At 47.8% G+C, this 15,493-nt stretch overlaps 1 protein-coding gene across 15 annotated transcripts in view; it reads left to right on the top strand.

The window, feature by feature from the left end:
• Positions 1–1,407: 1,407 nt before the first annotated feature.
• The window catches only part of NCOR2 (nuclear receptor corepressor 2), a 154,381-nt gene continuing 140,295 nt past the window's right edge, over positions 1,408–15,493 (top strand). For 12 of the 15 annotated variants that reach the window (XM_088135275.1, XM_088135283.1, XM_088135272.1 and 9 more), the window contains exon 1: positions 1,408–2,075. The gene's annotated coding sequence lies outside the window, so the exon portion shown is untranslated. The remainder of the gene's footprint in view (positions 2,076–15,493) is intronic. The other 3 variants (XM_088135285.1, XM_088135284.1, XM_088135277.1) reach the window with 1 other exon arrangement.

Raw genomic sequence — 15,493 nt, 5'->3', positions numbered from 1 at the left:
CCCTCGTGTGAATTCACCTGACACACTGAGCCTTAAACCATGGTTTATAAACCCCAATAGCCATATTTATACAACATGCAATGTTTGCTCATGAGTTCACATTTACGTAGAACGTATTTATGGCGTAACCAACAATTGGGAATGGTTGTTTTCACCCCGAAGGCGCAAATGCAACCAAAAATCCATTGTCGCCCGCTGAAATCCCTAAAAAACAGAATTCCTGGGTGACAACTTTGCTCGCATGGGGAAGAAATCTAGTTTTTCTTGAGAGAAGTGCACTCTGCACATGTTTAGGAGACAAAAATCTTAAATATGCTTTGGATTGCTTGTGGGGCTGGCTTGAAAGCTGCTGAACTCGGTCCTAGTTGGAGCGAACGGCTTCCCAGATTTAAATATATTTTAATGTTTACGTAACACAGACTGGATCCACCGTGCAGTATTAAGGGTTTGGCTTGGTCTGCGCTGAATCTGTTCCTTGTGAACTGGAAGCTGAAATGTGGCTTGGCCCACAGGTGCAAAGGCGTGCAGCGCCTGGGACCCAAAATTGGGCTTTTTGCAGGACCTCAGGGGGTGGGGAGGGGGCAAGAAGGCAAAAAGGAGGTCTTGAAGCTGGTAGACCTTTCCGGTTACCTTTTCTGGCCTTTAATACTCCCGAGTCTCCTTTCAAAGAGCCCAGGAGCGCAGCTCTTGAGACACCGTGCAAAGTCAGGCCGTCCTTCAAACCAATAGCCACGCATCCCTGGTTTAACTTGTGAACCCGACCAACTGAGGTTTGTTCTCAAATGCTGGTTAAACCAGTCCGGGTTAGGTGCATGGGGTGAACTTAGTCGCACAGCCCCAAGCTGCTGGGCAGTGTGCATCGGGCTTAGAGCCTGTGTGCTAAAGCCAACCATCGGGGTGGGGGGAGCCGAAACCAGGGTTTCACACTGAACCTGGCGGGGGGGGGGGGTCCAGCCCCGTCTGCCTCGCTAAGCCACGGCTCGGGGCCACCGATGGGCAGATCCTGGACTGCGCCCCCCTCATAACCCAGGTGCCCACTTCATTGGCTTGGATGCCCCACCAGCCCAGCCCTCTGCAGCTCGCCAGCCACAACTTGCCCCTCCTGCCCCAACCAGTCCCCCTGGCCCTGCCCCTCCCTCCCTCCCACCCCACCGAGCCCCCTCCCCTCCCGTCCCCTCCACCCAGGCGGTGCACCCTAACCCTGGAGAGCCGCGGCTGCAGGGGAGGCGCAAGCCTGCCGGGCAGCCCTCCCCTCCCCTCCCCGGCCGGGGGGGCTGCTTGCCCACCCGGGGGCGCCTGCCTCCTCCCCCCGCCCCGCAGCTCCAGCGGCGCCGGCCCCTTTAAGAGAGGAGTCGGGCTGCTGCAAGCGCGGCGGCGTCGCTCGGTGCGCCCAGCCCGGGCGCTGCTGCTGCTGCTGCTGCTGCTGTTGCGGCGGTGGCGGCGGCGGCTGCAGCGGGGAGCGCGCGCCCGGCTTGCCTGCTCCGTCTCCGGCCCCCCCGCGTCCCCTTCCTCTCCTCCTCCTCCCCCGCCGCGGAGCCGAGCCGAAGCCGGGCAAAGTTGGGGCTCCGCAAAGAGCGCCCCAGCGGAGCCAGCGCGGGCTGCGGGGCGCGCGGCGGCGGCGGCTGGGGCCGCCGTGTCTCCTCCTTCGCCGCCGCCTCCTCCTCCTCCTCCTCCGGCTCGGAGCTTCAGACATCTTAGGAGAGGCGGAGGAGCGAGAGGCTTCCGGGCCCCCGCCGCGGACCGAGCCTCCCCGCCCGGCCGCCCTCGCATTCACGCCCCGCGCCGCGATGGGGAGCCGGGCGCGCTCGCCGGCGCTGCTGCGCGGAGGGCGCTGACGCGGGATCGCCTCGCCGCGGGGGGGGCGCCGGCGCTGTGGATCTGCTGGGGCTTTCGGGCTTCTGGCTTGTTTTGTGCACACCCTCCCCCCAATCCGCCCCGCCGGGAGTTTTCCTCGGATTTGGAGACGTCTGGATGCGCCCCGAAAAGGAATTATCATTGCCGTCATTATTGCCGTTGTTGTTCCCAAAAAGAGGGGTCAGCCCCCGCGGCCTCCATGGAGCGGCTCGGTCAGTAAGGTAAGGGCGGAAGACGAGCGGGCCCCTTCCCCCCACTTTCTCTTTGTTTTTGTGGCTTCACTCCCCCCCCAAATATTTACCAAGGCTTCAAAAAAAAGCAAACAAACCGGAAAAGGCAGTGTGAAATCGGCGGCTTCTGCCCTCCTGGGGAAAAAAAATCAATGATTTTTGCTTGCAAAAAAAGCCGTGACTCCTTTCAAGCACTTGCGGCGGGGGGGAGAGAGAGGGAGGGAGGGAGGGGGCCGGCGCTTCATCTGCAAGCCGGCGCCCCTGGAAGGGAGAGGGAGGAGCAGAGGGCAAAGCGAGCGTGGAAACCACACGCGTGTACGCGCGCACACGTGTTTCGGGGGGGGCTCTCCACGCAGCAGGAAAACACGCTTGTTTTTTGTAAGGGTTTCTCCACCCCTCGTGCCCGCCCCGCCCGAAAGAAGAGGAAGTTTTGTCTAGACTGGCTTGGATTGGACGGCTGAATCGTTGAGTAATTTTAATTAATATGGGTGCCCGCTTGTTAGGAAGGAGAAGACCTGTGTCTCCTTTAAATGCCCCCCTTCCCTGCAAAGGCCTGGTTTGGACCCCTGGAAAAGTTCTGGAGGGTCTGTTGGGGCACCAGGCTTAATCCGGGGCTGGCTCACTGCAGTGAAACCAGGGCTTGAACTCCGTTGCACTTGGAGCAGGCGTGCCAAGAGTTGTGCGTCTGGAATGGGCCCTGCTTCACCTTTCCTCCTGCCAGCCAGCCAGCCAGCCTTCCCTGCCCTAACCCAGCGCCTGGAGAATCTTACCGGATGCATTTGACAAAGGACGCCTGACCCTGGTTAGCTGAGCTGGGTCCGGGGTCTCTCGGGCACAAGCCGTGCAGGCTAGTTGGCACAGCGCCCCGGGCGTTGGGGGGGGGGCTGGCTGGTTCGTGTGAATGGAACCTCTTGGGTTGAGTCGGATCGAACCACCGGTTTGCAGCTGGACCGGCAGAGCTCCAGGGGTTGGCTGGCATGCAAATGGGCCTGCTCGGTTGGGACTGGGAGTTGGGGAAGATCACGGGGGCTTGCATTGCGGTGGTAAGCGCGGGGTGAGCGTGAGAACCCAGACCCTGTGGTTCTTTCGTAGATCAGGCTGCATCCTGCCGAGGGGGCTGATGGAGCAAACGATGAATCAGCTAACCTTGGTTAGCATCTTTTATGAACACAGCTTGAAGCTTTTCAAGGAGAGGGAGTCACTGCAGAAATGTCACCTGGCCAGGGAATGGGGCGATTACAACTTCCCCAACTTGGGATCCTCGGGTTGGGGGTGGGGGGTTGCAACTCTTAGCTAGGAAACCCCCCGCTTTTCACCCTGCTCCCCCCCTTTAATCATGGGGTGCTGCACGGCCCCTTTTAACCATGCTGAAATGCACGGCCTCTAGAAGGAGAGAAGTAGGGTTAGCGTCCTCCATGCGCCAAGCTTAAAATTGCTTCGGATTGCAAAGGGAGCCTCACAACTGTCATCCAAGCCGCCCCGCGTTTCTTGTTTTGGATGATATTTGAGTGTGATGTTTGTCCTTTTTTTCATCTTTCCCAGTCATTGGGTCTCGGGAACATTAGTTCCTGTTGCGGGTGGTTTCTTCCTCCCCTGCTTGCTCCCTGCGTTTGGTGGCTGAGAGCTGCGGAAATGCTCACTTTTCCTCCCCTCGCAAGCTTGCGATGAGGCTGCTGGGAACTTGAGTTCGTGAAGTTTGAGAAAGAGCTGGGTGTCCAAGGCGTGTGTTTGAACTGGCACCGGGACCGACCGGAGCTGAAGTTCCTGCTGGCACGGTGGTTTGGCACCCGGGTCTTTTGGCTGGCCCCGGATTCTCTGTAGGATCGTGTGCAAAAAAAGTACATTTGGAGGTGACAACTGGAACGTGAATCAATCTGGTTTGCTGTGTTTCCACATTGGCTGCAGTGGCGGATGTGCAAATATTGGCTGGCTGAACCGTTTTGGAAATCAGGGCACCCCGGATTTGTAGGAAAATAACAGAGGGTTCTTGCTGTTTTCTGTTGAATGCATTTAAGATGCTTTTTTTCGGATGGGGCTGTCTGCTTTTTAAAACATCTTGTTCGGTAGAAGTACACGTAGAAGTTTATACAGAAACGTTTGCTGCTTGGATATAGGTTTATTGCTCGCTTGACGTGCGGCAGGCCAGCAAGGGTAGAAACCGTTAGATTTTAATTACGATTTTAAGCTGTAATGAGTTATTGCCTTAACGTTTGTGTCTGTGTTTTGTTTCTTTCTGTAACGCCTCGTTAAAGGCACACGAAAAATTCAGCTACAACTGCTATGCCAGAATGCTTTTTGTATTTTAGCACCACACATTTTCCAACCCTTTTCTCCTTGCATCTGTGAAAATAACCCTTAAAATGATATTGTGGCCAGAATTCTGGGAGTTGAAGTCCACGCATCTTCAGGTCGCCAAGTGTGAAAAACACTGCATTAAACTATCCTGTGGCTTGGTGGGCTGAGTCCCGTGAATGCAAACCCTGACTAAACCACAGCTGGTAATGTAAACCAGGTTCACGCACAGTATGCCAAGCCCAACCAGATTGAACAGTTGGGGTGACGCAAGTTGAATCAGGACACGGCTTGAAATGTCCAACCTTTGACCCTGGGCCCAGGGAGTGTGCTTCCCCAGGTGTGACACAATCTGGCCGTGAAACCTCCAGTGTGTTTGGTGCTGGCCGTCCCATATTGGTGGAGCCTCTCTTGGGCTGGTGCCTTGAGTCTTCCTATTTTGCTGAAGAAAAACAAACCCACATCACATTTTGCAATTCCTCATCTGCTTTTATGGGTTTGAACTCTAGGATGACTTCTATTCTCCCCCCGGCTGACCGGTTGCCAGAGTGGTGAGCGTTGGCTCCGCGCAGATTGAGTAATGTCACGGCTGGGAAGGAGGTGGCCTCTGGTTTACAATTTTGTGCAAAGGGCGTTGGGGATGGAAACCTAGAGGGTTGTGTCTGGGCTCCCAAAATTGATGGTTGGCTCAGGGTGTGAGCGAGAGCTTGCTCTCTCCTCTGGACCTTCCCTGTCTGGAATAACAGACTTGGTTCCATGTTCACCCCCGAGTGGGGTTTGGTAAGCCTGCTCTTGCGCTCTCTTCCTTTGCTTGGAGGAGTAGGGTCAGGGGAGCAGAGGGCTACGTAGTCCAGAAAGTGGGGATCAACTCTAGAGACCAGTTCACACATGGTGTTGATTTCTGGGTTCATCATGCTTTCAGCAAGCCCCATTTAGTTGTGCTTGCACATTGCATGAAGCCCTAAACCATGGCTTACAGTGGCTTGGTTTACACACACACAGACCCCTCCCCAGAAAACACAAAAGCCACCAAGGCTTGATTGATTACAGCAGGGTTCTTGAAACAAGCTAACTTTAAATTGGCAGAGTCAACATCTCCCAACAACCCATTCTTGGAACATAATAGTCAATGGTGGTTGGAAGTGAAAACTTTTAAACTCTTCAGCTCAGTCGTGTCCCATTCAATTACAGCATAGTGTGATGTCCAAATGTGACTTATCCTTGATTGAAAACAACATCTGTCTTGGCACCCTAAGGTCCTAAACACCTCCCCTCTCCAAAAGACTCACGCAGGAACATTTTGGTAACTTTCTCACACCCCGTTGGAACGGGACAATTTTTCTGCCCTGATCCCAGTTTTGCAAAAATGCACACATTGTTCTTTTGACCATCGCCCTGCCAAGAGGTGTGTCTGTCAGATTCCTTCTTGAAATGGTTTTGGATTAATTACTACTTTGAAAAACCGCCTTGCTTTTTGTTAGCCAACAAAACCATCAAACTTTGCGCGCAGTAGAGCCCAGAGAAGAAGACAAGACGGGAAAGGTTTCAGCGCCGAGTTGCCAAGGATCACATCTCAGAAGTTGCTAAGATAACTTCTGCCTTTTTTCCCTACGGCTTTTTCCCCCAACGCAAACAAAAGACAGCTTTGTGGATTTGTGGTTTTATTTTACGACCCTTAATAAATCAAAACGGGTAGAGGAACATCATATTAATAAAGATGAATGTGGGGGGTTGAATTGTTCCAAGGTGTCGGAGGCCTGAGCGTGCTGCAAATTTAATTGCACGATTAGTTTTATTGAGTCTGGATAGAACAGATACCCTCTCTCTTGGCCGGAGAATAATTCTTGGCAATTTGAAATGCTGGTTTGAGTTTGCATTTCCAGAAGTTTGTCATCCTTGCTGAAAATTTTCTCCTATTGCCTACTCTTTTTAGGCGGTAGAAAACACAGTGTTTTCCTTTCTTTTCCTGCATTTCAGGAAGTGAGATGACTCCGCGTTTGCCATTTAGCCCCAACCCCTAGTTGATGCATTATTTCAGTGTTTCGAAGATGGCTTTTGAATTTGGGGGGGGGGGGGGTTGCAGAATAAATTGAACTTCCAGCTGTGGTTCGTTCAAAACTAGGACTTTAAAGCTGGTTTAAACTAACTTGGATGGTGCTGAAGCTGGAAGGCGATGGAATCAGAAGGACGAGAGGGGATTCTGAAATCAGAGTTGAATGTTCTCCATCTTTCCAAGATGGTTAAGAAACTAGGCAGGACTACATCTCCATGCCAAGTTTTACTCTGTTCATCCGGGAATCAGTTTTTTTCTAAGTTAATCCCCAGATCAGTGGTTGGGTTTACACATGGGAGTAAGCTGTGGTGGCCTTAGTTGTAGTCTGTGGAATAAGCCACAATTAGCTGTGCTCATGCACTGCGCCAAGCTAGACCATGGCTATGTTATATGCACCCAATCCTTGCAGTGTCTAAACTAGTATTTTTCAACCTTGGCAGCTTTAAGAGATGCAGACTTCGACTCCCAGAGTTCCCCAGCCAGCATGCTGGCTGGGGAATTCTGGGAGTGGAAGTCCACACCTCTTAAAGCCGCCAAGGTTGAGAACCACTGGTCTAAATCGTACTTTACATTAATGGTTTATTTCAACCAGATTCATGCATATTTGGGGAATAATTGAGGATCGGGATGAATTTCACCATGTTCTCCTGGTCTCTCTCCAATGCGGCTGAACTTTTAGCATTGTGTAATTCTCCTTCCTCCGTAGTCTCCTATGGTTGTCCATAAGGAAAGAGATTGTCCGTCTCGTTTTTCCATCTTTTTTAAATTATCGTCCCTGCTTAACAGCTCGTCAGGTAAGTTCCAATTAAAAAGCAGTCGGAGCATCGAAAAGATCTGGGAAGCGAAGGACATCGGATGAGCGATCTGCAGGGATACACAAATACTTGGGTCTTCAAAAAACAGATAGGAGTTTTGCCTCCAACACGCTTGCTTTTAATTGATTCATTAACCAACTAAAATACTGCGGTTTCTGTCCCTACAGAGGTGATACCTGGAAGCTATTTAATTGAGGTAATAACTTCCCTTTTGTACTCCACAATGCAAAACAGCTCCTTAAATCTTTAAATAAACGTTTAACCCTGAGCCAAGATAATGAGACATGCTGGCTTGAACTGGCAGATCCAGCGAAGTGCCCAGGGCCATCGGGACAATGGATGGAGCCATCTTTTGACTCAGCAAAACATAAAAACCTGCCTCGGGATCAAAACCATGACTCTTTTTTGCAACGCTCTTGGATATCTTGGTTGGCTTATGGATCCTGGCTTGTTTTAATCCTAGCCTTTCAGGATCCAGGTTTCTTCTGGTTCCTTTTTTATGCTGCATCCGTTTCTGCTGGGTGTTGGGCAGAAGACGAAGCAAACTGGAAAATGATTGAGCAAGCCGTAATTCTTTGGCTTGTCGGTGAGGCTGACTCGGGCAGGCTTAAATGAAACGAGTCCTGGTTTGTTTGACAGAAGAAATCTTGCACTGCATTATGAACAGCTCCAAGGAACTTTAGTTGTAAGTTCTCATAAACTGAGTCCATCTGTATAAGTGGGAACAAATATGTAAGCTTTACATTTGGTTTTTGTTTGAATTAACAGTGGTTAAATCATGGCTTAGTCAATGAACCAATACAGCGAATGTCAGCTTTACCAGTCCCTTTCTTCTTACCCATTTTTGGTGCTCTCCTTCATGACATTAGACCAATGTTTCTCAACCTTGGCAGCTTGAAGATGTGTGGACTTGTACTCCCAGAATTCCCCAGCCAGCCTCGCTGGCTGGGGAATTCTGGGAGTTGAAGTCCACACATCTTCAAGTTGCCAAGGTTGAGAAACTGCATTAGACTAATAACGTTGGCCGTTGTTGCAAGATAATGTATAAGGTTGTGATACAGATATTAGTGTGTTAATTTCTAGAATCAGCCGTGATCAACAATGCAACATAAGTGAGCAAAAGCAGAGGATGGGGTTCCCTTCTGCTAGGAAAAAAATTATTCTTCGTTCTGGAATCCAGACCCTCCCTGTGGTTAGGCACAGTTTACTTTTGATGTACTTTAAAGAGCCGAAAAACTTCATTGCACAGCTTGTAAGGTGTGGGTAAGGCCTGCATACGTTAGAGAACCCCATTTTAATTGTCTGTTTTGTCAAGGCTCAGATCTCGTGGAATGTTTGCCTTCAAGGTATTCTTCTTTAGAAGAAAATAGTACAGATGGTTTAGTGGCATTAACCTTGGAAAGGCCAGTACATCATAACTCTTGAGAAATGTTTGTTCTCCCCCCCTCCAGCCCACAATCTCCCCTTGCGCATGGCTTGCGTGAAGCACATTTCTTCCTGTCCTGCGAAAACAGCTCAGGAATCCCTTGTAACGTTGGCTTGCAGGCCAACTCTGGAGTGTGTTTGCATTGCACACAGAAGCACATAATTAACCTCCTATTTTTTAACCCAGTTTGAGCTCAGTCTGGGCTGTCTGTTTCTGAATGTCTTGCAAATCCAGAAAATTGGGTGCGTTGAGTCAACTGTGACTAAACTATGGGTGGGCATGTTCTTTGAGGTTGCTTGGCTCAATGGAAGAGTGTATGGATTGGTACGCTGAAAGTTCTCCCTTCAGGACCTGAGCTGGAAGAAAGACCTTCACAAATCATGTGAAACTGACAGCTGGGTAGTGGATTCATTCCTCCTGCCAAATTTTGCCCCTCTCCTGTCTCAGTAGGTTGGGTCCAGTTGGAAGACTGGGCCGAGAGGGAAAAATAGAAGCTATTATATTTAGTGAGGAAAAAATGTAGGACGCATAAGATGGGGGATTCGTGGCTGGGAACACTGGATCTGAAAAAGACTTGGGTGTGGTTGTTGACAACAAGCTGAACGTGAGCCAGCAGTGTGGAACTACTGGTTTAATGCATTTCTGGGCTGCATTAGAAGTATATCAGAGACACATGAAGTCATTGTTTGTTTCCACTCATCACTGGTGAGACCATACTTGGTGTCCTGTGCATCTTGTTTCCAGCAGGAGAAGGAGATGGATGGGTTAGAAAAGATTCAGATGAGAGCCGTGAAGATGATACATGGACTTGAGAATATGCCCTGTGAGGACAGGCTGGAGGAACTGGGAATATTCAGTCAGAAGAAGAGAAGATGAAGGGGAGACATAATAACCATGTTCAATTCCATAAAGGGAAAATTTATGGAATTTCTTTTCATGACCATAGAAACTAGGACCAGAAAAAGTTATAAGTTGCAACTACTGAGATTTCATTTAAATATAAGGAATAGATTGTGGCTTCTCCATCTCAGGAGGCTTTTAAGAAGAAGCTGGACCATCACCTCTTGTTTTCTTGCACGTTGCAGAAAATTGGACTAGAAGATCCATGTGGTCTTGTCCAACTTTGCAGTTCTGTGATCCTGTTTGAGGTCAGGTCTTCCTCAGTGTTGCCTCCGAACATGTTTGCCTCATAACACAAAATTGAGCTCTCCCTGAATGATAATTTGGGAAGTTGATGGCCCAGCTCCATCCATGGAGAACTCAGATGTCAAACTTTCCGAGTTATTGTTCATGGAGAGCTCAATTTTGGTGTACGGTGCTATGTCCTGGAAACTGCTTCCCAGAAGTCTTTGCAAATTTCATGACTTCAGGGACATGGGTGGGGAGGAGAGACTTCAGCAGAAGGGGAATGCCTGAAATCCAGGTATTTTGAGGAGAAAACTGCATGAGGCTTTCAAAACCCAGTTGCCGAAATTCTGTTCCATGCATCTCGTTGCCTTGGGTCCAGTTTCTCCACCCTGTCTTCCCTTTTTGCTAGAAGGTTCCTCGGGGTGCAAACAATACAACTTTTATTTCCCAAAGCACTGTCTTAGATTTTCCCCTGGGTTTCCAGGTCAGTGCCTTTCGCTCTGCGGGCTGAACTTTGCTGACTTGGTCTACTGGATTTCAGCAACGCATTCGCCAGACTGTCTCTGTAGTCAAAATTGGGGAGATAGATGGGAAAGATGGATTTTAGGCTGCTTGAACAAAATGGCCCTTTGTTGGCTATATTTTGAATTTGAGTGCAAAGAAACCCAAACAGATTGGAGTGATGCTGTTGCTACTTCATAAGCTATAATGAAAGAGTTTGGAATTGAGAAACCCACTCTGGTTTCTGGTGCTAAGCCTAGTTTGCTTTAGCCATGGTTTCTGTGCTAAAAACCAAACAGTATCGTGGCTTACTGTGTTATAGGAAGCAGGTTACGTGATTCTTTCGCTTATTCGGTAGCTTGGAGTCAAAACTTTGCCTCTTGGCTAAGAGCTCTCTATCTTGTCCTTCCCACATCTTATAATATGGGCATAACAATGCAAACCTACCTTACAGGAGAGTTGTAACAACCGAGAAGTCTGCTCGAGAAACCATTTTGCGCACTTAAGAAAAGGAGGATGCATAATAAATAATCTTGGGCTGAATTATGGCCAAAACTGCTCCCTGCTTGGTTTTACAGGTTATTTTTAAAAATAGCCTAGCTGTGTTTGAATTTTAAATCATTGGGCAGGATCAGCTCCAACTGTACAATGATTTGATTTGGGTCTTCTGTATAACTTCCTCTTCTCACCTTCCCATTCTCAGCTTCTTCAGAGGTTGGGATCCATGTGTGTTAAAATCTGTGTTTACCTCTGTGCTGGAGAATCAGGCAGTCACATAATTCTCTATGATCTTGTTTGTGGGATTCGGACATAAAATAGTTGGGTGCAATGAGGTTATCCTTTTTAAAAAAAAATTTAAGCAATTTAATAGGACTGTACAACCCCCTGGGATTTTGTAGCATGGTGTGAAAGTGAATAAGGGGAAACATGAGAGAGATTCTACCAGGCATGGTGGCAACATGTTGGGGACCCTTTTGAGGTCTCTCATAATATTAAGACCTGGCGTCATTTTTAAAAGCTGAATCTGAGCAGACTTCCTTCCACAACCATGGTTAAACCACGGCACTTCCACCTGTGATGGTGACCCCCAATTTTAGAGGGTTGTCAAGAGGAATGGATAAATTGAATGGAAGAGAAGGCCATCAACAGCCAATAATTTTGATACCTGTTTGCTCCCTCCGGAATGATAAACCTCATGTCTTGCATCCCAACTCTTGAGAGCAGTGGTAGAGGAGAGATGAAGTCCTGCTGGTTTTCTTCTTGGACGCAACATGCAGGCCACTGATGGGTTGTCATCCTGCTTCAGCAGTTTCTTAGATTCTTAGAGAAACCTGGGGGATTCCAAAATGCAAAGAACGTCCTCTCCATCTTCAGAAGGTTCTGTATTATTTTGTTCCCTTCTTTGACTCTAGGACATCACCATCCTTGTAGAAGCAGTCTCCTGCATGGCTATTAATTGGTCTGTTTGGGATGGGGTGTGTTTGCTTCCTCAGTTTGAGGCTGATGATGGTGGCTGCTGTTAGAAGAGTTGTGTGCAGTTGATGATGGAAGGACCAAGGCTGGGGTTGAGATACTTGGGCTAAATGGGTGGAGATGATTTGCTCGTTAAACACACAATCTGTTGCTGATCTGAAAGACTTGAAAAAATATTTATGGATGAGCCAAGTTGGTTTGTTTAGAAAATACCCCTTTAAGGCTGCAGGGAGCTTGTTTTAGCTTTCTCGGAGCTGCATTTTTGTGGGTTTCGATTGCATGTGCTCATTTTAGCACAGGGGGATTTGCTGGCACTTGATCAGTCCAGGCTGGTTTGGAAGCATTGGTGGGTCATAGGCTTCTCCAGACAGCCCCAGCCTTCTTAATGAGTCTTGTTCTAAGCTCATGGCCTTGGTTTTTGCTCATCTCCTGACTTGTAAAGAAGAAAATTGTGCACATCAGAGGATTTCCATGGGTTGCTATAAGAGAGGGGAATGGTTCTCCTCCAAGAGATGTAATTGAGAATTCTGCATTGGGCTTCATTAATTTACTGCTGAAGTTCAGGGATTGAAACAAAGAACCTGTTTTACCTGAAAGAATTTACCTGGGATTCTGGATCTGAATGGGAGAACCTAGAAGGACCTAGTAGGATAACCAACCTGGATCAGACAGGTTTGGTGTTGTTATTAAGAACTTGGCCTTTCATCTTTGCAAAGGCAGTGACTAGGTAAAGGTTTTTTAAAATTTTAAGGCTTAAACCCTGTTGGGGCAAGTTGTAGAATTGGCATAGTGAGCAAAACATGAATACAGAGCAACTAGAAGGTTCTGTACTGGTGCATATCCTTCCATAGAAGTGTATATAGGGCTCTCAGCCATGAGGAAAGCTGAGCAGGAACCCATCACAGATGGAGAAATTCCCACCATCTTTCATCGTGGACCATTCTAAGGGTTTCCAACAACAGTTGCCTATTCCTGACGTAGATCATGGTGCTGGTGGGATCAGCATTGATGGAAGTCATTTCCTACTTGGCTGAACAAACTTGAAATAACGTTTTCATGGAAGATGTAGAGAAACTAGGATCCCACCACACCTTAAGCCATCTTGTGGTTTATAGCCCATGGTTTAAGGCAGAGCATGGTCAACCCTTCTCCTCATGCTATTGATTTGTTAGTGACCGAGTTCTTGGGGCATAAAACTGGCTGAGAAATTGAATAACTAAACCATCCTTTTCTGAACCAGTTATTGAAGTAAGCATCTTCTATCGTTGATGGTCTTTTTTTTTTCCTTTAAAGTGCTTTCTCATCACTTTTGGTTAAATCCATTTCTTGATTGTACAATTTGGAGTTGGCCCTGGAAATCCGTTTCTGCAAAGAGTTCAGGGCCTGGGTCTCCAGTGAAGGTGTCATGGAAGAGATGGTTGTTGATGCCCTAGGATTTGGCCTCCTTAGAAGCATGCCAGCCATGTTCTCCTTAAGCCTGGGCAAGTTCATGTCAGTTCACTTGGCTTGGAAAGGGGCGGGCGCCATCTTGCATTCCTGGCCCCTAGCCCGGCTGTGGAAATTCTTTTGTTGGGCAATTTTCAAGCTGCAGAGTTGTCTTTCATGTACAGGCAAAATGTTCAACCTGTCAAAGAGGAAAAGGAAGGGATGTCTGGATTTGGTTTAAGCACTTGGGTTTCTTCTGATTTCTTCTGATCCTTGGATTTCTTCTAATCCCCGTTGGTCCTCCTCCTCTGGAGGTCCTCCTGAGCGGTGGACCTCAACCCCCTCTTTTTAGTCATGCATTCCACAAACTAATTATGACTTGCATAAAGAATGTCTGCTTTCCTTGGCTGTGAATTTACGGAAAATCACCTTAGTAGGATGTTTCCAAAAGCTGGTATTATCAAGGAGCAGAGAAATATGTCCCCATGACGTTTGTAATTTTGCAAAGCTCTTTCATTTGCTCCCGTGTCTTCTCTAAGCTGAAATGTCTTAAATGCTTTTGCCATGGGGGTGTGTGTGTGTTCTGTGGAAAGATGCCCTTTTCCCCTTGTTCTGTAGCTGGTGGTTTCTTTTCTTTTTTTCGGCTGTGCAGGATGCGTTCAGAGATGAAACTGTTCGTATGATGCACATTATTCTAAAAATGGCCACGCTGTGGTTTTGTTGGATTTTTTGGCCAAATTTGGAAAGAAGGAAGACGAACCCAATGATGCTTTAGCATGATTTGGACATTCTGCCCGAGAACGATCTGATTGGAAATAATTTGCAGAAGGTGGTAGAGCTGTAAAAATATTTTAAGTTATCTAGATAACACTACTGGATCAGAGGCTTTGAAACTTTCCAGAACTTATCCAGCTGCAAAATTTCTTAACACAGCTGGTCCACCACTGCTGATCATTCTTTATGAAATCATCTAGAGATCTTGGAGGTGGCTCCAGTTTCCACAATTAGTGAGTACAACCCCCCCCCAAATTTCTCCAAACTGGGTCCCCTCCAGATGTTTGGACTTCAACTCCAAGAATGCTCAGCAGTGGTCAAGGTAACAAGGGAGAGGTAGGTTTTGAAATCTGTGCACTGGAGGGAACCCAGATGAATGAGTAAGGTCCAGACCCTGCCCTGCCCCTGTAGCTCACAGAAGGGTCAAGGAAAGAGATGAAGACTTTCAAGACAGAATGGGTGCCCACCCAAAATGCTAAGCCATGAGGAGGTTTATGTGTGCTTGGCTTCATATGTTGGGTGAATCCAGCCACTGTGATTTGTAAACCATAATTTACAACTTGTATGGCCCTAGAGAAATGCGGTTTACTCCATCAACTATGGTTAAGCAAAGGATGGCTTTGTGTGTTGGGTAGACCCAGCCAAAAATTTTGCTGATTGTTGCATGAGATTAATCTGGTGCAAGAGTTAAAATAAACCTTTTAAAAATGTATATATTTCACCCATTTGCAGAATGGATACGGAGGCAAAGTTCTGGTACATATATGTGGGGTTTTTTTCTTCCTGGATGTGTTGTTTTGATCGGTTGATCTACATATGTGCCTTAACCAATCTGATCAATTCTGGGACCAAACACCATCTGGATTTTTTGCATTGTCTCAGGGAGCATATGCAGAGTTGACCCAGAGAAAGAGAATGTCTGGGGGGGGCTGGTTGAAAGTATGCCAAGGCGTTTGCTCTTTCTGTCTTGTAGCTGGTAATTGGGGCCAAGTAGCTGGAATGCTGTTGGCACTTCTCGTTCTCATCTCTGACGTGTGCTATCTGGGTTATTTTTGGTATTATTCTTTTGTGGTTCAACTTTGTGACCCACCAAGAGTCACGTATGTGAGATGGGCAACTATATAAAATGAATGAATGAATGAATGAATGAATGAATGAATGAATGAATGAATGAATGAATGAATGAGAAAGACCTTGCTTGGGAAACAAATGCATCTGGGATGGGTGGGTGGTTTTTAAATGTATTTCTTCAACTGTCGTCTGATGGAGAAGGACATCTGGGAAGAAGAGTTACCCCAAGGATTCTGGGCGGGAGACACTGTGTCTCTGCATGTCCTCCGTTCTTTTCAATCTGTTGCACCCCTTCGCTTCAATTTAACATACTGAGAATTGGGTTCCTCTATTCTAGGCAGAACTGCCTGTTGCTTCGGTCACTCAAGCGTTTGCAAGTTCAGTAGTTGGTTTATTGCATTAAACCCTAAGTGCTTGTTTGCACCTTGGGCTATTGTGTAAACCCTCCAGG

This window comes from Python bivittatus, unplaced genomic scaffold, assembly GCF_059951505.1.
Source record: "Python bivittatus isolate LINGU-HERP-01145 unplaced genomic scaffold, Pbiv_v1 ctg000100_np1212, whole genome shotgun sequence".
NCBI classification, from domain to species: domain Eukaryota; kingdom Metazoa; phylum Chordata; class Lepidosauria; order Squamata; family Pythonidae; genus Python; species Python bivittatus.
The sequence above is the reverse complement of the archived record's forward strand: the minus strand, read 5'-3'. Positions and strand labels throughout refer to the sequence as shown.